Genomic DNA, 12,725 nt, shown 5'->3' on the forward strand with positions numbered 1-12,725 from the left:
TTTTTTAACTAGTTTCAAATTTTTACCTTTTTTGGAGAATAATTACACAGAGTACCTAGTTCAACTATAACATATCATATACGACCCTATACATCTTGACAGTGCATTTTAAAAGATTTTTACGCTGAAGCAATGGCGCAATCGGATTTTAAATTGGTCAAAAATTGCCAAAGTTATGGCAAAACGACATTTGTGCAAGGATGCATTTTTTCCAACAAAAAAGGTAAAAATGTGAAACTAGACTAAAAAATATTAAAACTTTTTTTATTGGTTGAATAAAAATTCAGCCGTGCATTCTAACACTGATGCCCTGAATAGGAAATTAGTTCAGAGCTTGATATCAAATTATTAAATAATTTGTAAAGAAAAACTCAATCACAGTATCATAACAGGCAAAATCGTTGTAATCAAAATTATGGTTAAAAAACGGGTTACAGTACCTACAAAAGCGGTATTGAACCATTTCGATTTGAAAGGAGTAGTGAGGAGACCCAACAAAACAAGAAAAATAAAATAGTTGGACGAATAAAAGAGTTAAAGAGTAGTTTCAACATTTCTATATTTTTTAAAAATGTTGAATTAAAAACCTAAGTTTTTAGAGCTTTAGATCTAATTTTAGATATAAATAGATATATAATATATTTTAGATATAAGGTATCTGAAGTTGATTATTGATAGTCAGAGTGAATTCTTAAATCTTTAATTACACCAACTTTAATAAAAGCTTCCTTATTAATGTAGTAGATGAAGTGTAAGTTTCATGTTCTTTTTACATACTATTTTATGTATATTTTACTAATTGTTTTATATTTCACTAAATTATGATGATGAGGTATTATGATGGATACTATATAACTAATTTTAGAAGCACGTTCACACGCTAAGAAATACATTTAACCAAATAATTCAGTACGGTCAATTGAAACGTCTTTATTACTAAATTTTGCCATCGAATTGCCAATGCACGAAATACTGTGTTAATTACATTTGAAGTAATTGAAGATGTGGAATGCAGTTGCACAGTTCTCTTTTGTACAAAAACCAATAAGAACTTTAATCATTTTAGTTACACGAGTTTGTATCTTTTGTAAGTAAAACAAGTAAACGTAGCCATCAAAGCAATATGTCGTTAGGTAACAAAAATTTAAAATTGGGAGATCAGAGTCTGAGATGGAAATAAAGGGAATTCAAATATTTTTGACATATGCAATAAAGTAGAACACTTTCTATTTTTTTTTATTTAAAAAAATTTAAAAAAACTTTAAAAAACAAGTTTTTTGCAGCACTCTGTTTATATAGTGATAAAGTTGTTTTTACATTTTTCGTTATTTAAGATAAGTGAGTGGAGCAGGTAACCCTATTCACTTTTTGTGTGTACATTACTATCTGTCACTTCCGCGAGGTCCCAGCAAATAATTTAAAGGTTTGCCTTGCATTTCTGTTTCTAACATGGTTTTATGAAATTGTAAGAATTTGATTTCCATCCCGTTTTCTTTTAGCCTGTGCTTACGAGTTACACAGAAAGAAAATGCGAGGTCGTCACATCTTTTTACCAATTTTATCCCCGGTTGGCATCGCCGGCAGGCTAACGAAAACACAAGAAAGGGCTGAAATAGCCTCAGCTCCTTTTATATAAGGAGGGGCCGAGGCTTTTTGGAAGGTAAACGTGAAAACACTGACTATACTGAGGAGTAAGTTAATATTTTATTCGGAGTTATAGACGCTGGCCCCACTGATCCACTACCTGTCCTGAAAACGGGGTACGATTCCAAACCAAAGCCTCCGGCCCGGATTTATTGCCCTGTTCAAGTGCCGGCAATGCTCTTAGCCCCATTTACATACACGGTTATATATACACCAGAGGCAAAATATCCAATAACAAGAATGAAATCGTTTAAATCATTCGATTTGGTCTTTTGCGTAAATTGATAAAAAAATCCTTGTAAACATTTCTTCTCGACCTGCAACTACTTAGCGATGGAGAAAAACATTAATCCTTTAAATCCATTATATTTCATGGTCTGATTGACCAAATAACTTGTTTCAATGAATTAATCTTTTTTGTAAGGTTTTGGTTGAAATGAAAAAACAAGTGCTAAGAGAGGTATTCGAACCCACAACCTTCGGCTGAATATGCCGCTGCTCTACCACTTGAACTATCGTGACTTTGATCCACTCGGACTCCAACTTGAAAAAATGGCAAAAAGGAGGAACACATCGAAACCTAGGTTGAGATCACTAAAGCTCTCCGTGGCAATTTCATTTGTCGCCTGGAATTAAATAGATTACACAACATTTGAAAAATGGCAAAAAGGCGGGAAAATGAAAAAAAAGGTGGGGTTGAGATGGGAAGTTGGTGTCCGAGTGGATCGAAGTCACGATAGCTCAAGTGGTAGAGCAGCGGCTTTTTTAGCTGAAGGTCGTTGGTTCGAATCCCGCACATGGCACTAGCTTTTTCATTCCAACCAAAACCTTACAAAAAAGATTAATTAATTAATCCCTTATGTGATTTTTCCTCAAAATTCAATTTTTTTTAAACTCAATACATTGATATCAGCCATTAATATTATTAGATTGTATTAAAAAAATCAGGAATGGTACGAACTTGAAGAAAAAAAAACACTCTTTTTCTTTGTCATGCTTTCATGAGTATATCCCTTCATCAGGACTTTGAATCTTATTATTAATAACATTCCACAATGTTAATAACAAATATGAAATATTACAGTTCTGAAACGTGGTATCAAACGTAGGGAATTGGGTGGTGCAAAGAGATATTCAACCCGTTCATTCTAATTCATTCTATATCGTAATTAATCTGATCATCTAATAGTAATAATTTGATCCTTACCGATCATCGCTGGGTTCTTCTGACAAGCGCGTTTCGACATTACGCGAGTATTTTGGTAATTGGTTAAGTCAATATCTTTCATAAGGCCGTGTGCGGTGGAGTTAGTGTGTGTGTTCGGGGTTTTCTTTGTCGGTTTTTTGGTAGTTCCGGTCGGTCTTTGTGATCGTCGGTCCTTTTTTACTTCCAGTTTGAACCTTCTTGTTTCACTCACGAATAATCTGGATCTCGGTATGGTCTGGACGAAAAAACAAATTTCATTATTATCTACGAACCTTTCGACCTATTTTAAGGTCACCATTAAACAATCAAATTTACATTATTCAATTTTTAATAGATAGTTCAAATTTCTTTGAAGAGCGGCTCAGTCCCAACATTGCATTGGCCAAGGAAATAAACGAACACCAAACATTTAACAATACAAATCTCATAAAAACACAAATTAACAATATTTCAAATTCACACACAAACAACGTTATACTAATTAAAAATAAAAAGGATCGACGATCACAAATACCGACAGGACAATAATAAAACCGAGACTTAATGCACCGAAGGCAGCGAACCCCCATGACTTCATGAAAAATACTTGACTTTTTTGTTTAATGTTATTAGTAATTTACATATTTGATAAATTTACGTAACATTGTTTACAAAATAACACTGAAACCGATAGCCATTAATTTTCCTATAGGAGAATCTAAATTCCTGTTCACGGAAATGTTCATTGTTGCATTCATTTTAACGTTATGCAAACAAAACATGAGCAAGATATTTGTTTAAAATGCTATTGTAATAACAATACAACCGAGCTATTGCTTCCAGAACAGGCGTTGTTTTCAATCACCACGTTTGTGCCAGTAATTCAATCCCTCTCTGTTACCACGTTGAGTATTGAGAGGCGAAAAAAGTCGATCTAAAGTTGAGCTGAAAGGGGTTTCGGATTTATCACCAAACCACAAGAACAACTTCAGCTAAAATTGGAATTTTGCGACTTGGTTCACTTGTTTTGCAAATTGTAATATGCCAGATGACCTAGCCGGATTTTGTCTATCAGATAAGCGTCGGAATTTTTCACCACATTTGATAAGCCATATTTTGTAAACTCTGTTGAAAACAATTACTGTTATTATTTTAGGTAATTTTTGTTTTCTACATACGTATTTTATTAATTTTAAAAACATTTTTTACGTTATTAATCTTTATTTTGTTAGATTATTCGGTTCGACATTTTACTATTTTGGATTATCTTTTAAATATATTTGTTTTCTGACAATTATCCCTAAAGAAGGCGACGTCATTTGAGAATAGGATTTGGATTTGCAGGAAGATGAAGCCGTCTAGTCAACCCCTCCTGTTCGCTTACGGCCTTCTCCCGGATTTGATGGGAATATCATTGATGGTATTTTGCTTTCAGCAGACGCAGCACCACTTCATTTTTACGATTGCCTTTTACCACTTGGATTGTATATTTTCTATTAGCTGTTTAGGAAAATTTCAGATCGATGGAACCGGCCAAAAACGTTTTATTTAGTATTTATTTGCCACACATGAGAACAAACTTTACAATTGGTCAAAATAAAAATAAAATTAAATATAAAAATTAAATTAAATTAAATTAGTTCAAGAATTCGGATTTTAAATATGAATAATACAAATAATTGGCAATCATATAGACAGATTAGACGGGGACAATATATTTCATAATCCATTACAGTTCGTGGTCCGATTGGCCAATTAACATTTTTCAATTAATTAATATTTATGAAAGGTATTGGTTGAGATAAAAAGTTGAGCGGATCGAAGTCGCGATAGCTCAAGTGGTAGAGTAGCGGCGTATTTAGCCGAACGTCGTGGGTTCGAATCCCGCTCGTGCCACTGACGTTTTTATCTCAACCAATACCTTTCGAAAATATGAATTAATTAAAAAATGTTAATTGCTCAATCGGACCACGAATTGTAATGGATTTAATAATTAAACTGAAGTATATCTTCACGAAAACTCTCCGTGGCAATTTCATTTGTCGCCGAGCAACAAATAGATTACACGACGTTTGAAAAATGGCAAAAAGGAGGGAAAATTCAAAAGGTGGGGTTGAGATGGGAAGTTAAAGTCCGAGTTGATCGAGGTCACGATAGCTCAAGTGGTAGAGCAGCGGCGTATCTAGCCGAAGATCGTGGGTTCGAATTCAATTTTTTCCGCCCCTCTCACAAACACATGGGAAAAAATAACATTTGGCTGTCTGGAAAATAAGGCAGGTTTAGGTTATAAAATAAAAACAATTAAATAATGATTTTAAACATTTTTTATTAATAAATATACCCAACTTCCAACATTTTTCGTGTTGTCACATGTGAGACATGGGGCCGATCGTTGTAAACATAATCGTAACATAATCTGCCTTTCCCGATTAACAAAAGCTTTCTTCAGTAATGCCAATTTCTGGTGCATTGTTTCAATTTGAGAGCAATACATTAAGGCATTGACGGTTTCGCCAGGATTGAAGAACTTTTAGTAAATCAGCCCAAAATGAAGGACACCAAAGAGTCATCATAATCCTTTTTTGATGTGTTGGGGCATTAGAAAATGTAGTGTGCTTCTCTTTAGTCGACCTACTATCCAGAACGTCGTCTGTTATCGCAGAGAATCCACTTTTCATCACAAGTAACAATTCTATCCAGAAAAGGTTCGTTGCTGTTTTAGCAAAGACGCAAACTTCATAAAGATGATTTTTTTTTGTGGTCGTTTAATGCATTAGGAACCCAACTTTCGTGTTTTTTCACCTTTCGAATTGCCTTAAGGTGGTCAGCGACGGTCGATTTAATAACTGAAAGATTTTCTGGAAGTTCTCGAATATTTGTTCTTGGATGTTCTTCGACCAAAGCTCCCAGAACATCACCATATAGGGAAAACATCCTTCCACGACCTTCTTTGTCTTCAAGGCTAAAGTCTCCCTCTCGAAATTGTTTAAACCATCTTTGAACGATGCTCTCATTCAGACTGCCATCACCCCAGACTTCATTAATGTTTCTGGCCGTTTGGGCACCGTTCCGACCGAGTTTAAACTCCTAAAAAGGAATTATGCGAAAATCGCGCGTTAACATCTTGGTAATGACTGAATTATCACTGTGTAACGAAATGCTACTAAGGTAAACAAACATTCGTTGGGAAGCGTATTAAAAGGTGTGGACATTCGTACAAAAGAGTAATCCATCAAATGTTATTATATTATCTATATGTTATTATTATCTATATAGTTATTATATAGAGTAGTAATTGAAAGAAAACATGAAAACTTGCATTATTTTTCAAAAATCCAATATATAATTACAATTTTATTTGATAATATTGGTTGTGGCTATTGGTATGAGTGTCTAAAAGAGAACACCTCGGAGGCAAAAATGATAAAAACTGGTATAGTAGGGAATAATGGATGGGTTTTGTTCTGCCGATGAGCTAAACGACGTGCGGATGACCTATCCATTAATGGATAAACTAATAAGTCTAATGGATGTCCATTGTCGTGCTCCAACAAGATAATACCGTCACGAACTGCGATGGGAGGTTTTGTTGTTTTTCCACCGCATTTTATCATCGAGACCTATTTTGTTTGCGCTCACACGCCGACACAGCCGTTAAAATTAATTATCAACCGTGGTGTGTTTATGTTATCGCAGACTTTCGGCATAATTAAAATGCGACGGTGCTATGATATTCCACGAGAGACGCGACATTGTTTAATTTTGAATTTCAATCATTAAAAAAAGAAAAAACATCGTGTTTAGAATTTTATATTAATTAATACTTTCCGTGTGACGCGTGTTGATCATTATTTATTTACTTAGAGATTAAATGATAAGCCCTAAAACATGCTAATTCATGTTCATGGATCATTTCACAGCGAAAAGTTTAAGTTTATTATTTATTTATTGCAAAAAGCAGATTATTATTACTTGGGTAGATTCACTTTTTGTTTTTCTACGTCCACCTGATTTTTTCTTCTGGAAACTCTGTGGAGTTTTTTTTGTTTACTCTAGGTCAATCCTGGTTTATAATCCCATATATGTTTAATTTTTATATTGTATTGTTACTATTACACGTTATGCTTTCTCTTTTCATTCTCCTCAATAACGACCTCAGGCAGATAGATGTTCATATCCATCTCGAATTGGTATTTACGCAAACACAACTTTGCTAAGAAATAACATGTAAATAAATAGTATTTTCGATTATATTCTATTCTATTGAGTTAAATTGGCATACCGTTACAGTACATTATCATAAAAAATATATATCCACCTTCTTATACATGTCACCACATTTTACAGTTCAATTGACACAGTAGAAACAGGTTTAAAATATTATGGTTGATATAAATTAAAATACATACAATCTAATCATTTCGATTATATAGTTTTAACACTGAAAACTACTGGAATGATGTATTCCAGGCCGAAAGAACTTTGCTTATCTTAATGTAGTTTTTATAGGTTTCGTTTCCTTTCAGATAAATCAGTTTCTCTATATATATTATACTATAATTATTCAGTGTTCTGAAAATGTCCACGCCCATGCATATTATTAAGCCAGCCGTTTTTTGTCAAAATGTCGCCCTCCACGCCTGAGCTGCGAAGGTATGTGTGTCGTAAGATTGCGTATTATGCACATGTGTTAAAGCCTGAATCAGTTACTTCCTTTGCTACCGGTTTGGTCTTTCATTTTATTCTTGTCGTCGCATTATTCACCTGTCAATCTGTCTGCATCCAAAGAGCTGCCACCTGCTCCAGCTGGGAGAAAATGTTTTTTGAAATTGTTATTATTATCATGATTATTATATTAACAGTTACTTTTTTATCTTTATACATTTTAAATTTAAAGTTGAACTACACAGTCATATTCAATAGGTCCAAAATGAGTGTAGTATGATGATTGTTGATCGACCTACAGATAATCTATATGGAGTTTCAATCTTCATGGAGGTTATTACACAGGTAAAGAAAGGAAAAGACTAATTGTTGGGTTCACCAAGCTTTCGGCAACTTATAGTGCCATCATCAGGGCTTTCCCAAGAGTGCAGAAAACGATTAACATGGTAAAACTATTGTAAAAACGTCTTGGGTTTAAGGTTATGAAGCACATGGCCACCAAATTTACATTTAACATGGTGAAAACAGTCATCTCGCCAATAAAAATCCATATGATTGTGGTTTAGTCTTTTCCTTTCTTCACCTGTCTAATGTCCTCCATGAAGATTGAAACTCCACATTGAGCGTAGTAATGATATATGCATGAGGCTTGGTTTTGTAGTGAGAGATTCGATCTATTGTCAAGTAGTCTATTGAGAAGTTTATATCGTCTTTTCAGAGTCGAGTCGAGGGGTCAAATTAAGTCTTTGGTCGATGTAAAGTCTTAATTACGGGACGACATTGCTGGGAGAGGAACAGAATTTTAGTAGATTGAATGATAGGTGATACAAGGAAGGATGAATATTATTACAATCCTCTAGGTCTTGTACGATTCTTCCAAATCGACAGGTGGTCTTGGAGGTTTCTAAAGCCCACTACTTTCCTTGATCGTGCTAAAGGCATGGCGATATGCTTACAAATGTGAGCAGTATCGTATCGACATTGATAGGAATGTCTGCAGAGTATAGTGAATAAAGACCGTTTTGGCAGGGTAGATAGGGAGACGATTAGAGGTATGTTTGCCCACTTTAGAATTCACTGGACTAGGTTTTCAATCAAAGTAGGTTGCCACCAGCTCGACTGCCTATTTGACTATACCAGAAGAAAGCAGAAAAGCGAAGTAAATTGTCTTCTATTTTCTAATAAAAAATTTACTCCATAGGGTTATGTGGCTTGATTCAGCCTAAGAAAGTAAGCAACAAGAACTCGTTCGTTCCAACAACCTTAAAATTTATTCTGATATANCGTGAGATGCGGTCTGGTGTGATGTATGTTTCAGAAAAATCACCACACATTGAAAAAATATTGATTGTGGACTAAAACGAAGGCAGTCTGTGCTCATGGTTCTTCTTCACTGAATAACAGTCTAATGAATGATTACTGTTATTAACCTTCTGTTGAACAACCCTTGTTGATGTCGAAGTTATAATTATATAACCTATTAATAATTAGTTATTAAGTCTATAGAACGGATATAAAGAACTAGACAAACATCATATTACTCCCATGTATGAAGATCGTTAATTGGATTTATAATGATGAATTTCAGTGTGAAAAAGAAACGTTGAACGGCTGGAAGAATATTCGCAGGACGATGAACTTCCGAACCAGCTTCGTACTCGTAGCTGATTGGCCTTCCATTTATTTACAACATCCATTATAAACAATAAATCTGGATTTCCGACTAACCCCGTTCCTAATATATTTCCTTCCATGTCGCCCCCCTTTTTCCACCGTTCGGGGCCCGATCCACTTCTTTTATTTACTCCGCGAGAGCTATACCTCACACAGATTTCAGTTTAATAGGACCAAGTTTATTTATTTACTAAGCTGAAAGCTGAGAACTTTTCGTTATTTATCTGTCTCTCTTTTTTTTTCTTTATGTCACTAATAAAATTTATTGCCGGAGTTTAGCTAAAAGCGCGGCGAATCCTGTATTATAAAAGCTTCTTAATCTTCCAAGTTCAACTTCTCATCTGCAAATAAAGTTAAAGAATATATTTCAATAAAACACAAATCGAGTATATTCCAACATCTTAAATATTAAGTTATTAAAGAATGTCATCTTTAACTTTTATTAAAAAGACAGTGATAAGGCCAATTATAGTTTGAATGCGTTGGGCGCTAAAATGGCCTAGCTGATGATGACCCCCCCTCGCCAGAGCCGAACTCCGTTGGTTGGGAAGCGACGATCTCCTGGACATCTTGCTTAAAGGGATACTAGCGACCCAGCCACATAACGGGGTGGTGAATCCCCTGACGTATAAACCCTAGGGTCAGCACATCAGTGAGTGACAACCCTCGGGGTGAAGCCCGTCTGGGCTAATTTTAAAGAAAAGAAAAACAATCAGTTCCTTTGTCTAACTTTCTTAGCTTTTATGTATATATTTCCTTCATCAGGACTTCGAAATTATTAATAATAATTCACAATATTCATAAATATGAACACGAACTTCTAAAAAATAATCGCCAAATACGGTGAATATAAACTGTGTGCTCAACAGGTAAGTTGAATTCCGTAGGGCTCCAGTTTCATATAGACCTTCATATGAAATTTAAGACAGCGAATGTTCTAAGGAATCTTTTCTTAATTACTTTTGTACTATCTTACTAAGCATTACTTAAGTCTGTAAGTTCATTTACCTTGGGGGGACAGGAAGAAAGTAGTTTTGTATTGCCAGACGATTCTTAATATTATAATGATTGAAAGGTAGATGTTTTATTTTATTATTATTTTTTATTTATTTATTGCGTTACTATTCGGCCTGCACCACGCCAACCGAAAAAGAACGTGATTTTTATTTTGTTAATCCTTTATACCTGTATCCACTTTGCACGCCATGTTTATTTGTCCATATTGTATTGGACATATGTCTTATAAGACTTTTTATACATATGTCCTTTCCATTTATATTTTTGTATACTCCTCTGATTATCAATATAAAGAGTAGATTATTAAGTCTATATAGTACGCAGATTGATTCAACAAAATTTGTACAACTAAGCGACATAAACATTATTCGGTACAGCATTCAATTTATGCATAAGCAACTGGTAAATACGAGAAATTATATATATATATATATATAAATANATAATTATACATATACATATATTATACCAATATGAGAAGGACGTAGAAACAAATAACTTAATTGTACAAACAAACAAAAATTGTATAAAAAATCATACAAATGTTCAACACCCAAAAAGTGACGAGGAAGAACAAAAATAAAAATCACATTACGCATTCATTAATAGTTAAATAAAATATCTTAAGTGTACTGTCTTAAAAATTATGTTTTTTTAAATCATATTTAACGCATTTTTATGTAGGTATGTGACTATATATTTAGATAAATCTGGATGCGTACTAGGTCATTTTCTTGGTAAGCGTCGAAAAGGGTATTTTATAATTTATGTAAGTAAAAAAGGACAATTTAATTTTTTAAAAATATAAAGAATGTGACAATTTTCAGGAAATTAGAGTTTAGAAAAAAACACAGATTTAAAATTTAAAAGTGAACATTTTTCAAAAACTTTTTTACTTTTATTTTAAAAGTAAATAGATCGCTGAAATGCGTTTCTATTGTAAAGCTCATTTTTTCAAAATTTAAACGAGACCAATACAAATCAAATTAGTTTTTAATGCCAATAAGGCTCTATTGGAAGAAAAGTCGGCTATCCTTCGAAGGAGTTAGAAATGGGTGTAGTAAATAGGTACTATAACTTTGAAATAAGTTACTCTTCAGGATGGTACTAGCAAGGTTTATGCGGTAACATGACCTTAATAGTTATGTTATACATTATACAGGGTGTTCGGCTACTCGTGTTACAAACTTTCCCATTAAATTCTACATTCAAAAAGGAACCAAAAAATCCTAATTAACTATGGTCCGAATCTCAACAGTTTCGGAGTTATTTCACTTTTTCTGAATTTTTAAGATTTCAGGACCTTGCTTCCAATAAACAGTGATAACTTCAAAACTGAAAGGTTTTGGACAAATCCGTTGATACCATTGAAAAATAAGTTAAATTTCCAATAAGATGTAATCAATACTAAACTTGTAAACCCAAACGAAATATGCGTTTTAGGATATGGAAAAATATATTTTTTTTATGGTGATTCTACACTATTATACCCAAACCTAGAGACCAGCGAATTTCAGAAAAAGTACTCCATTTAATATTCTTTTTAGAGGTGCAATTGCTTTTTTAATTAATTTTTTCAAAGATGAAGAAATTGATGAAGGAAAAGAAAAACCGTGGTTGAAGGAATGGTAATGTGGAAAGATTAATAATAAAAAAAAATACAAACCTTAAGGAAATTTTGAATGAATTTATTAAACGTTTTTTAATTTTGATTAGAAATGCTCTCCACCCTCCACAATGTATTTTCGACGAGCTGCCGTAGCATTAAACCCTCGAAACCTGTACGTAAGATATATATCAGCGTATTCTTCGTTAGAAAAATAGCCATAGTGTTAGCAAGATATCACATAGATAATTAAATCTTGAATCTTAAAACTCATTTATTCCGGAGAACAATAATACAATAATTCTTTAATCAAAGTTACAGTCGTGTTGGTAAATAAGTTAACACTTGCACTATTTTGGTTTCGAACCCAAATTAAAAAGTTTAATAAATTCATTCAAAATTTTCTTGTTTTTTTAATTTTCCATCTTACCAATCAATTGTTTATTTGAAGCAAGGTCGTGAAATCTTAAAAAAATCAGAAAAAGTGGACTAACTTCGAAACTGCTGACATTCGGATCATAGTTAATTAGGACTTTTTGGTTCCATTTTGAATGTACAAGCTACGGGCAAAATTTGTTTACACAAGTAACCGAACACCCTGTATAATTCGTTTCTTGATGGGACCACGCTGGCTGCAAGTCGCATCGCTTTTGCCAAGCCAATTTTCCATGTTGTTTTTCCTAATTTCCTCGGAGACCAATTTTGTTCTACTTGGCAACGCGGTTGCAAAGAAGCCCTTCTTCCTAACCAATGGCATATGTCTGCTAATACTTTTCAAACTAATAACAAACTGCATCATTGGTTGTACATTTTTAGTCTCCCTGTAAAATTATTTTGAGGTACCAGTGTGATTGTTTAAGTATTGATGTATATATTAGTCTTAATATTATAATTGTATGTACTAAATTAGGGATTGGGCCATTTTGAAAAAAA

The sequence above is a fragment of the Cimex lectularius genome, unplaced genomic scaffold, assembly GCF_000648675.2.
Source record: "Cimex lectularius strain Harlan isolate CLEC.00 unplaced genomic scaffold, Clec_2.1 scaffold65, whole genome shotgun sequence".
Classification (NCBI taxonomy): domain Eukaryota; kingdom Metazoa; phylum Arthropoda; class Insecta; order Hemiptera; family Cimicidae; genus Cimex; species Cimex lectularius.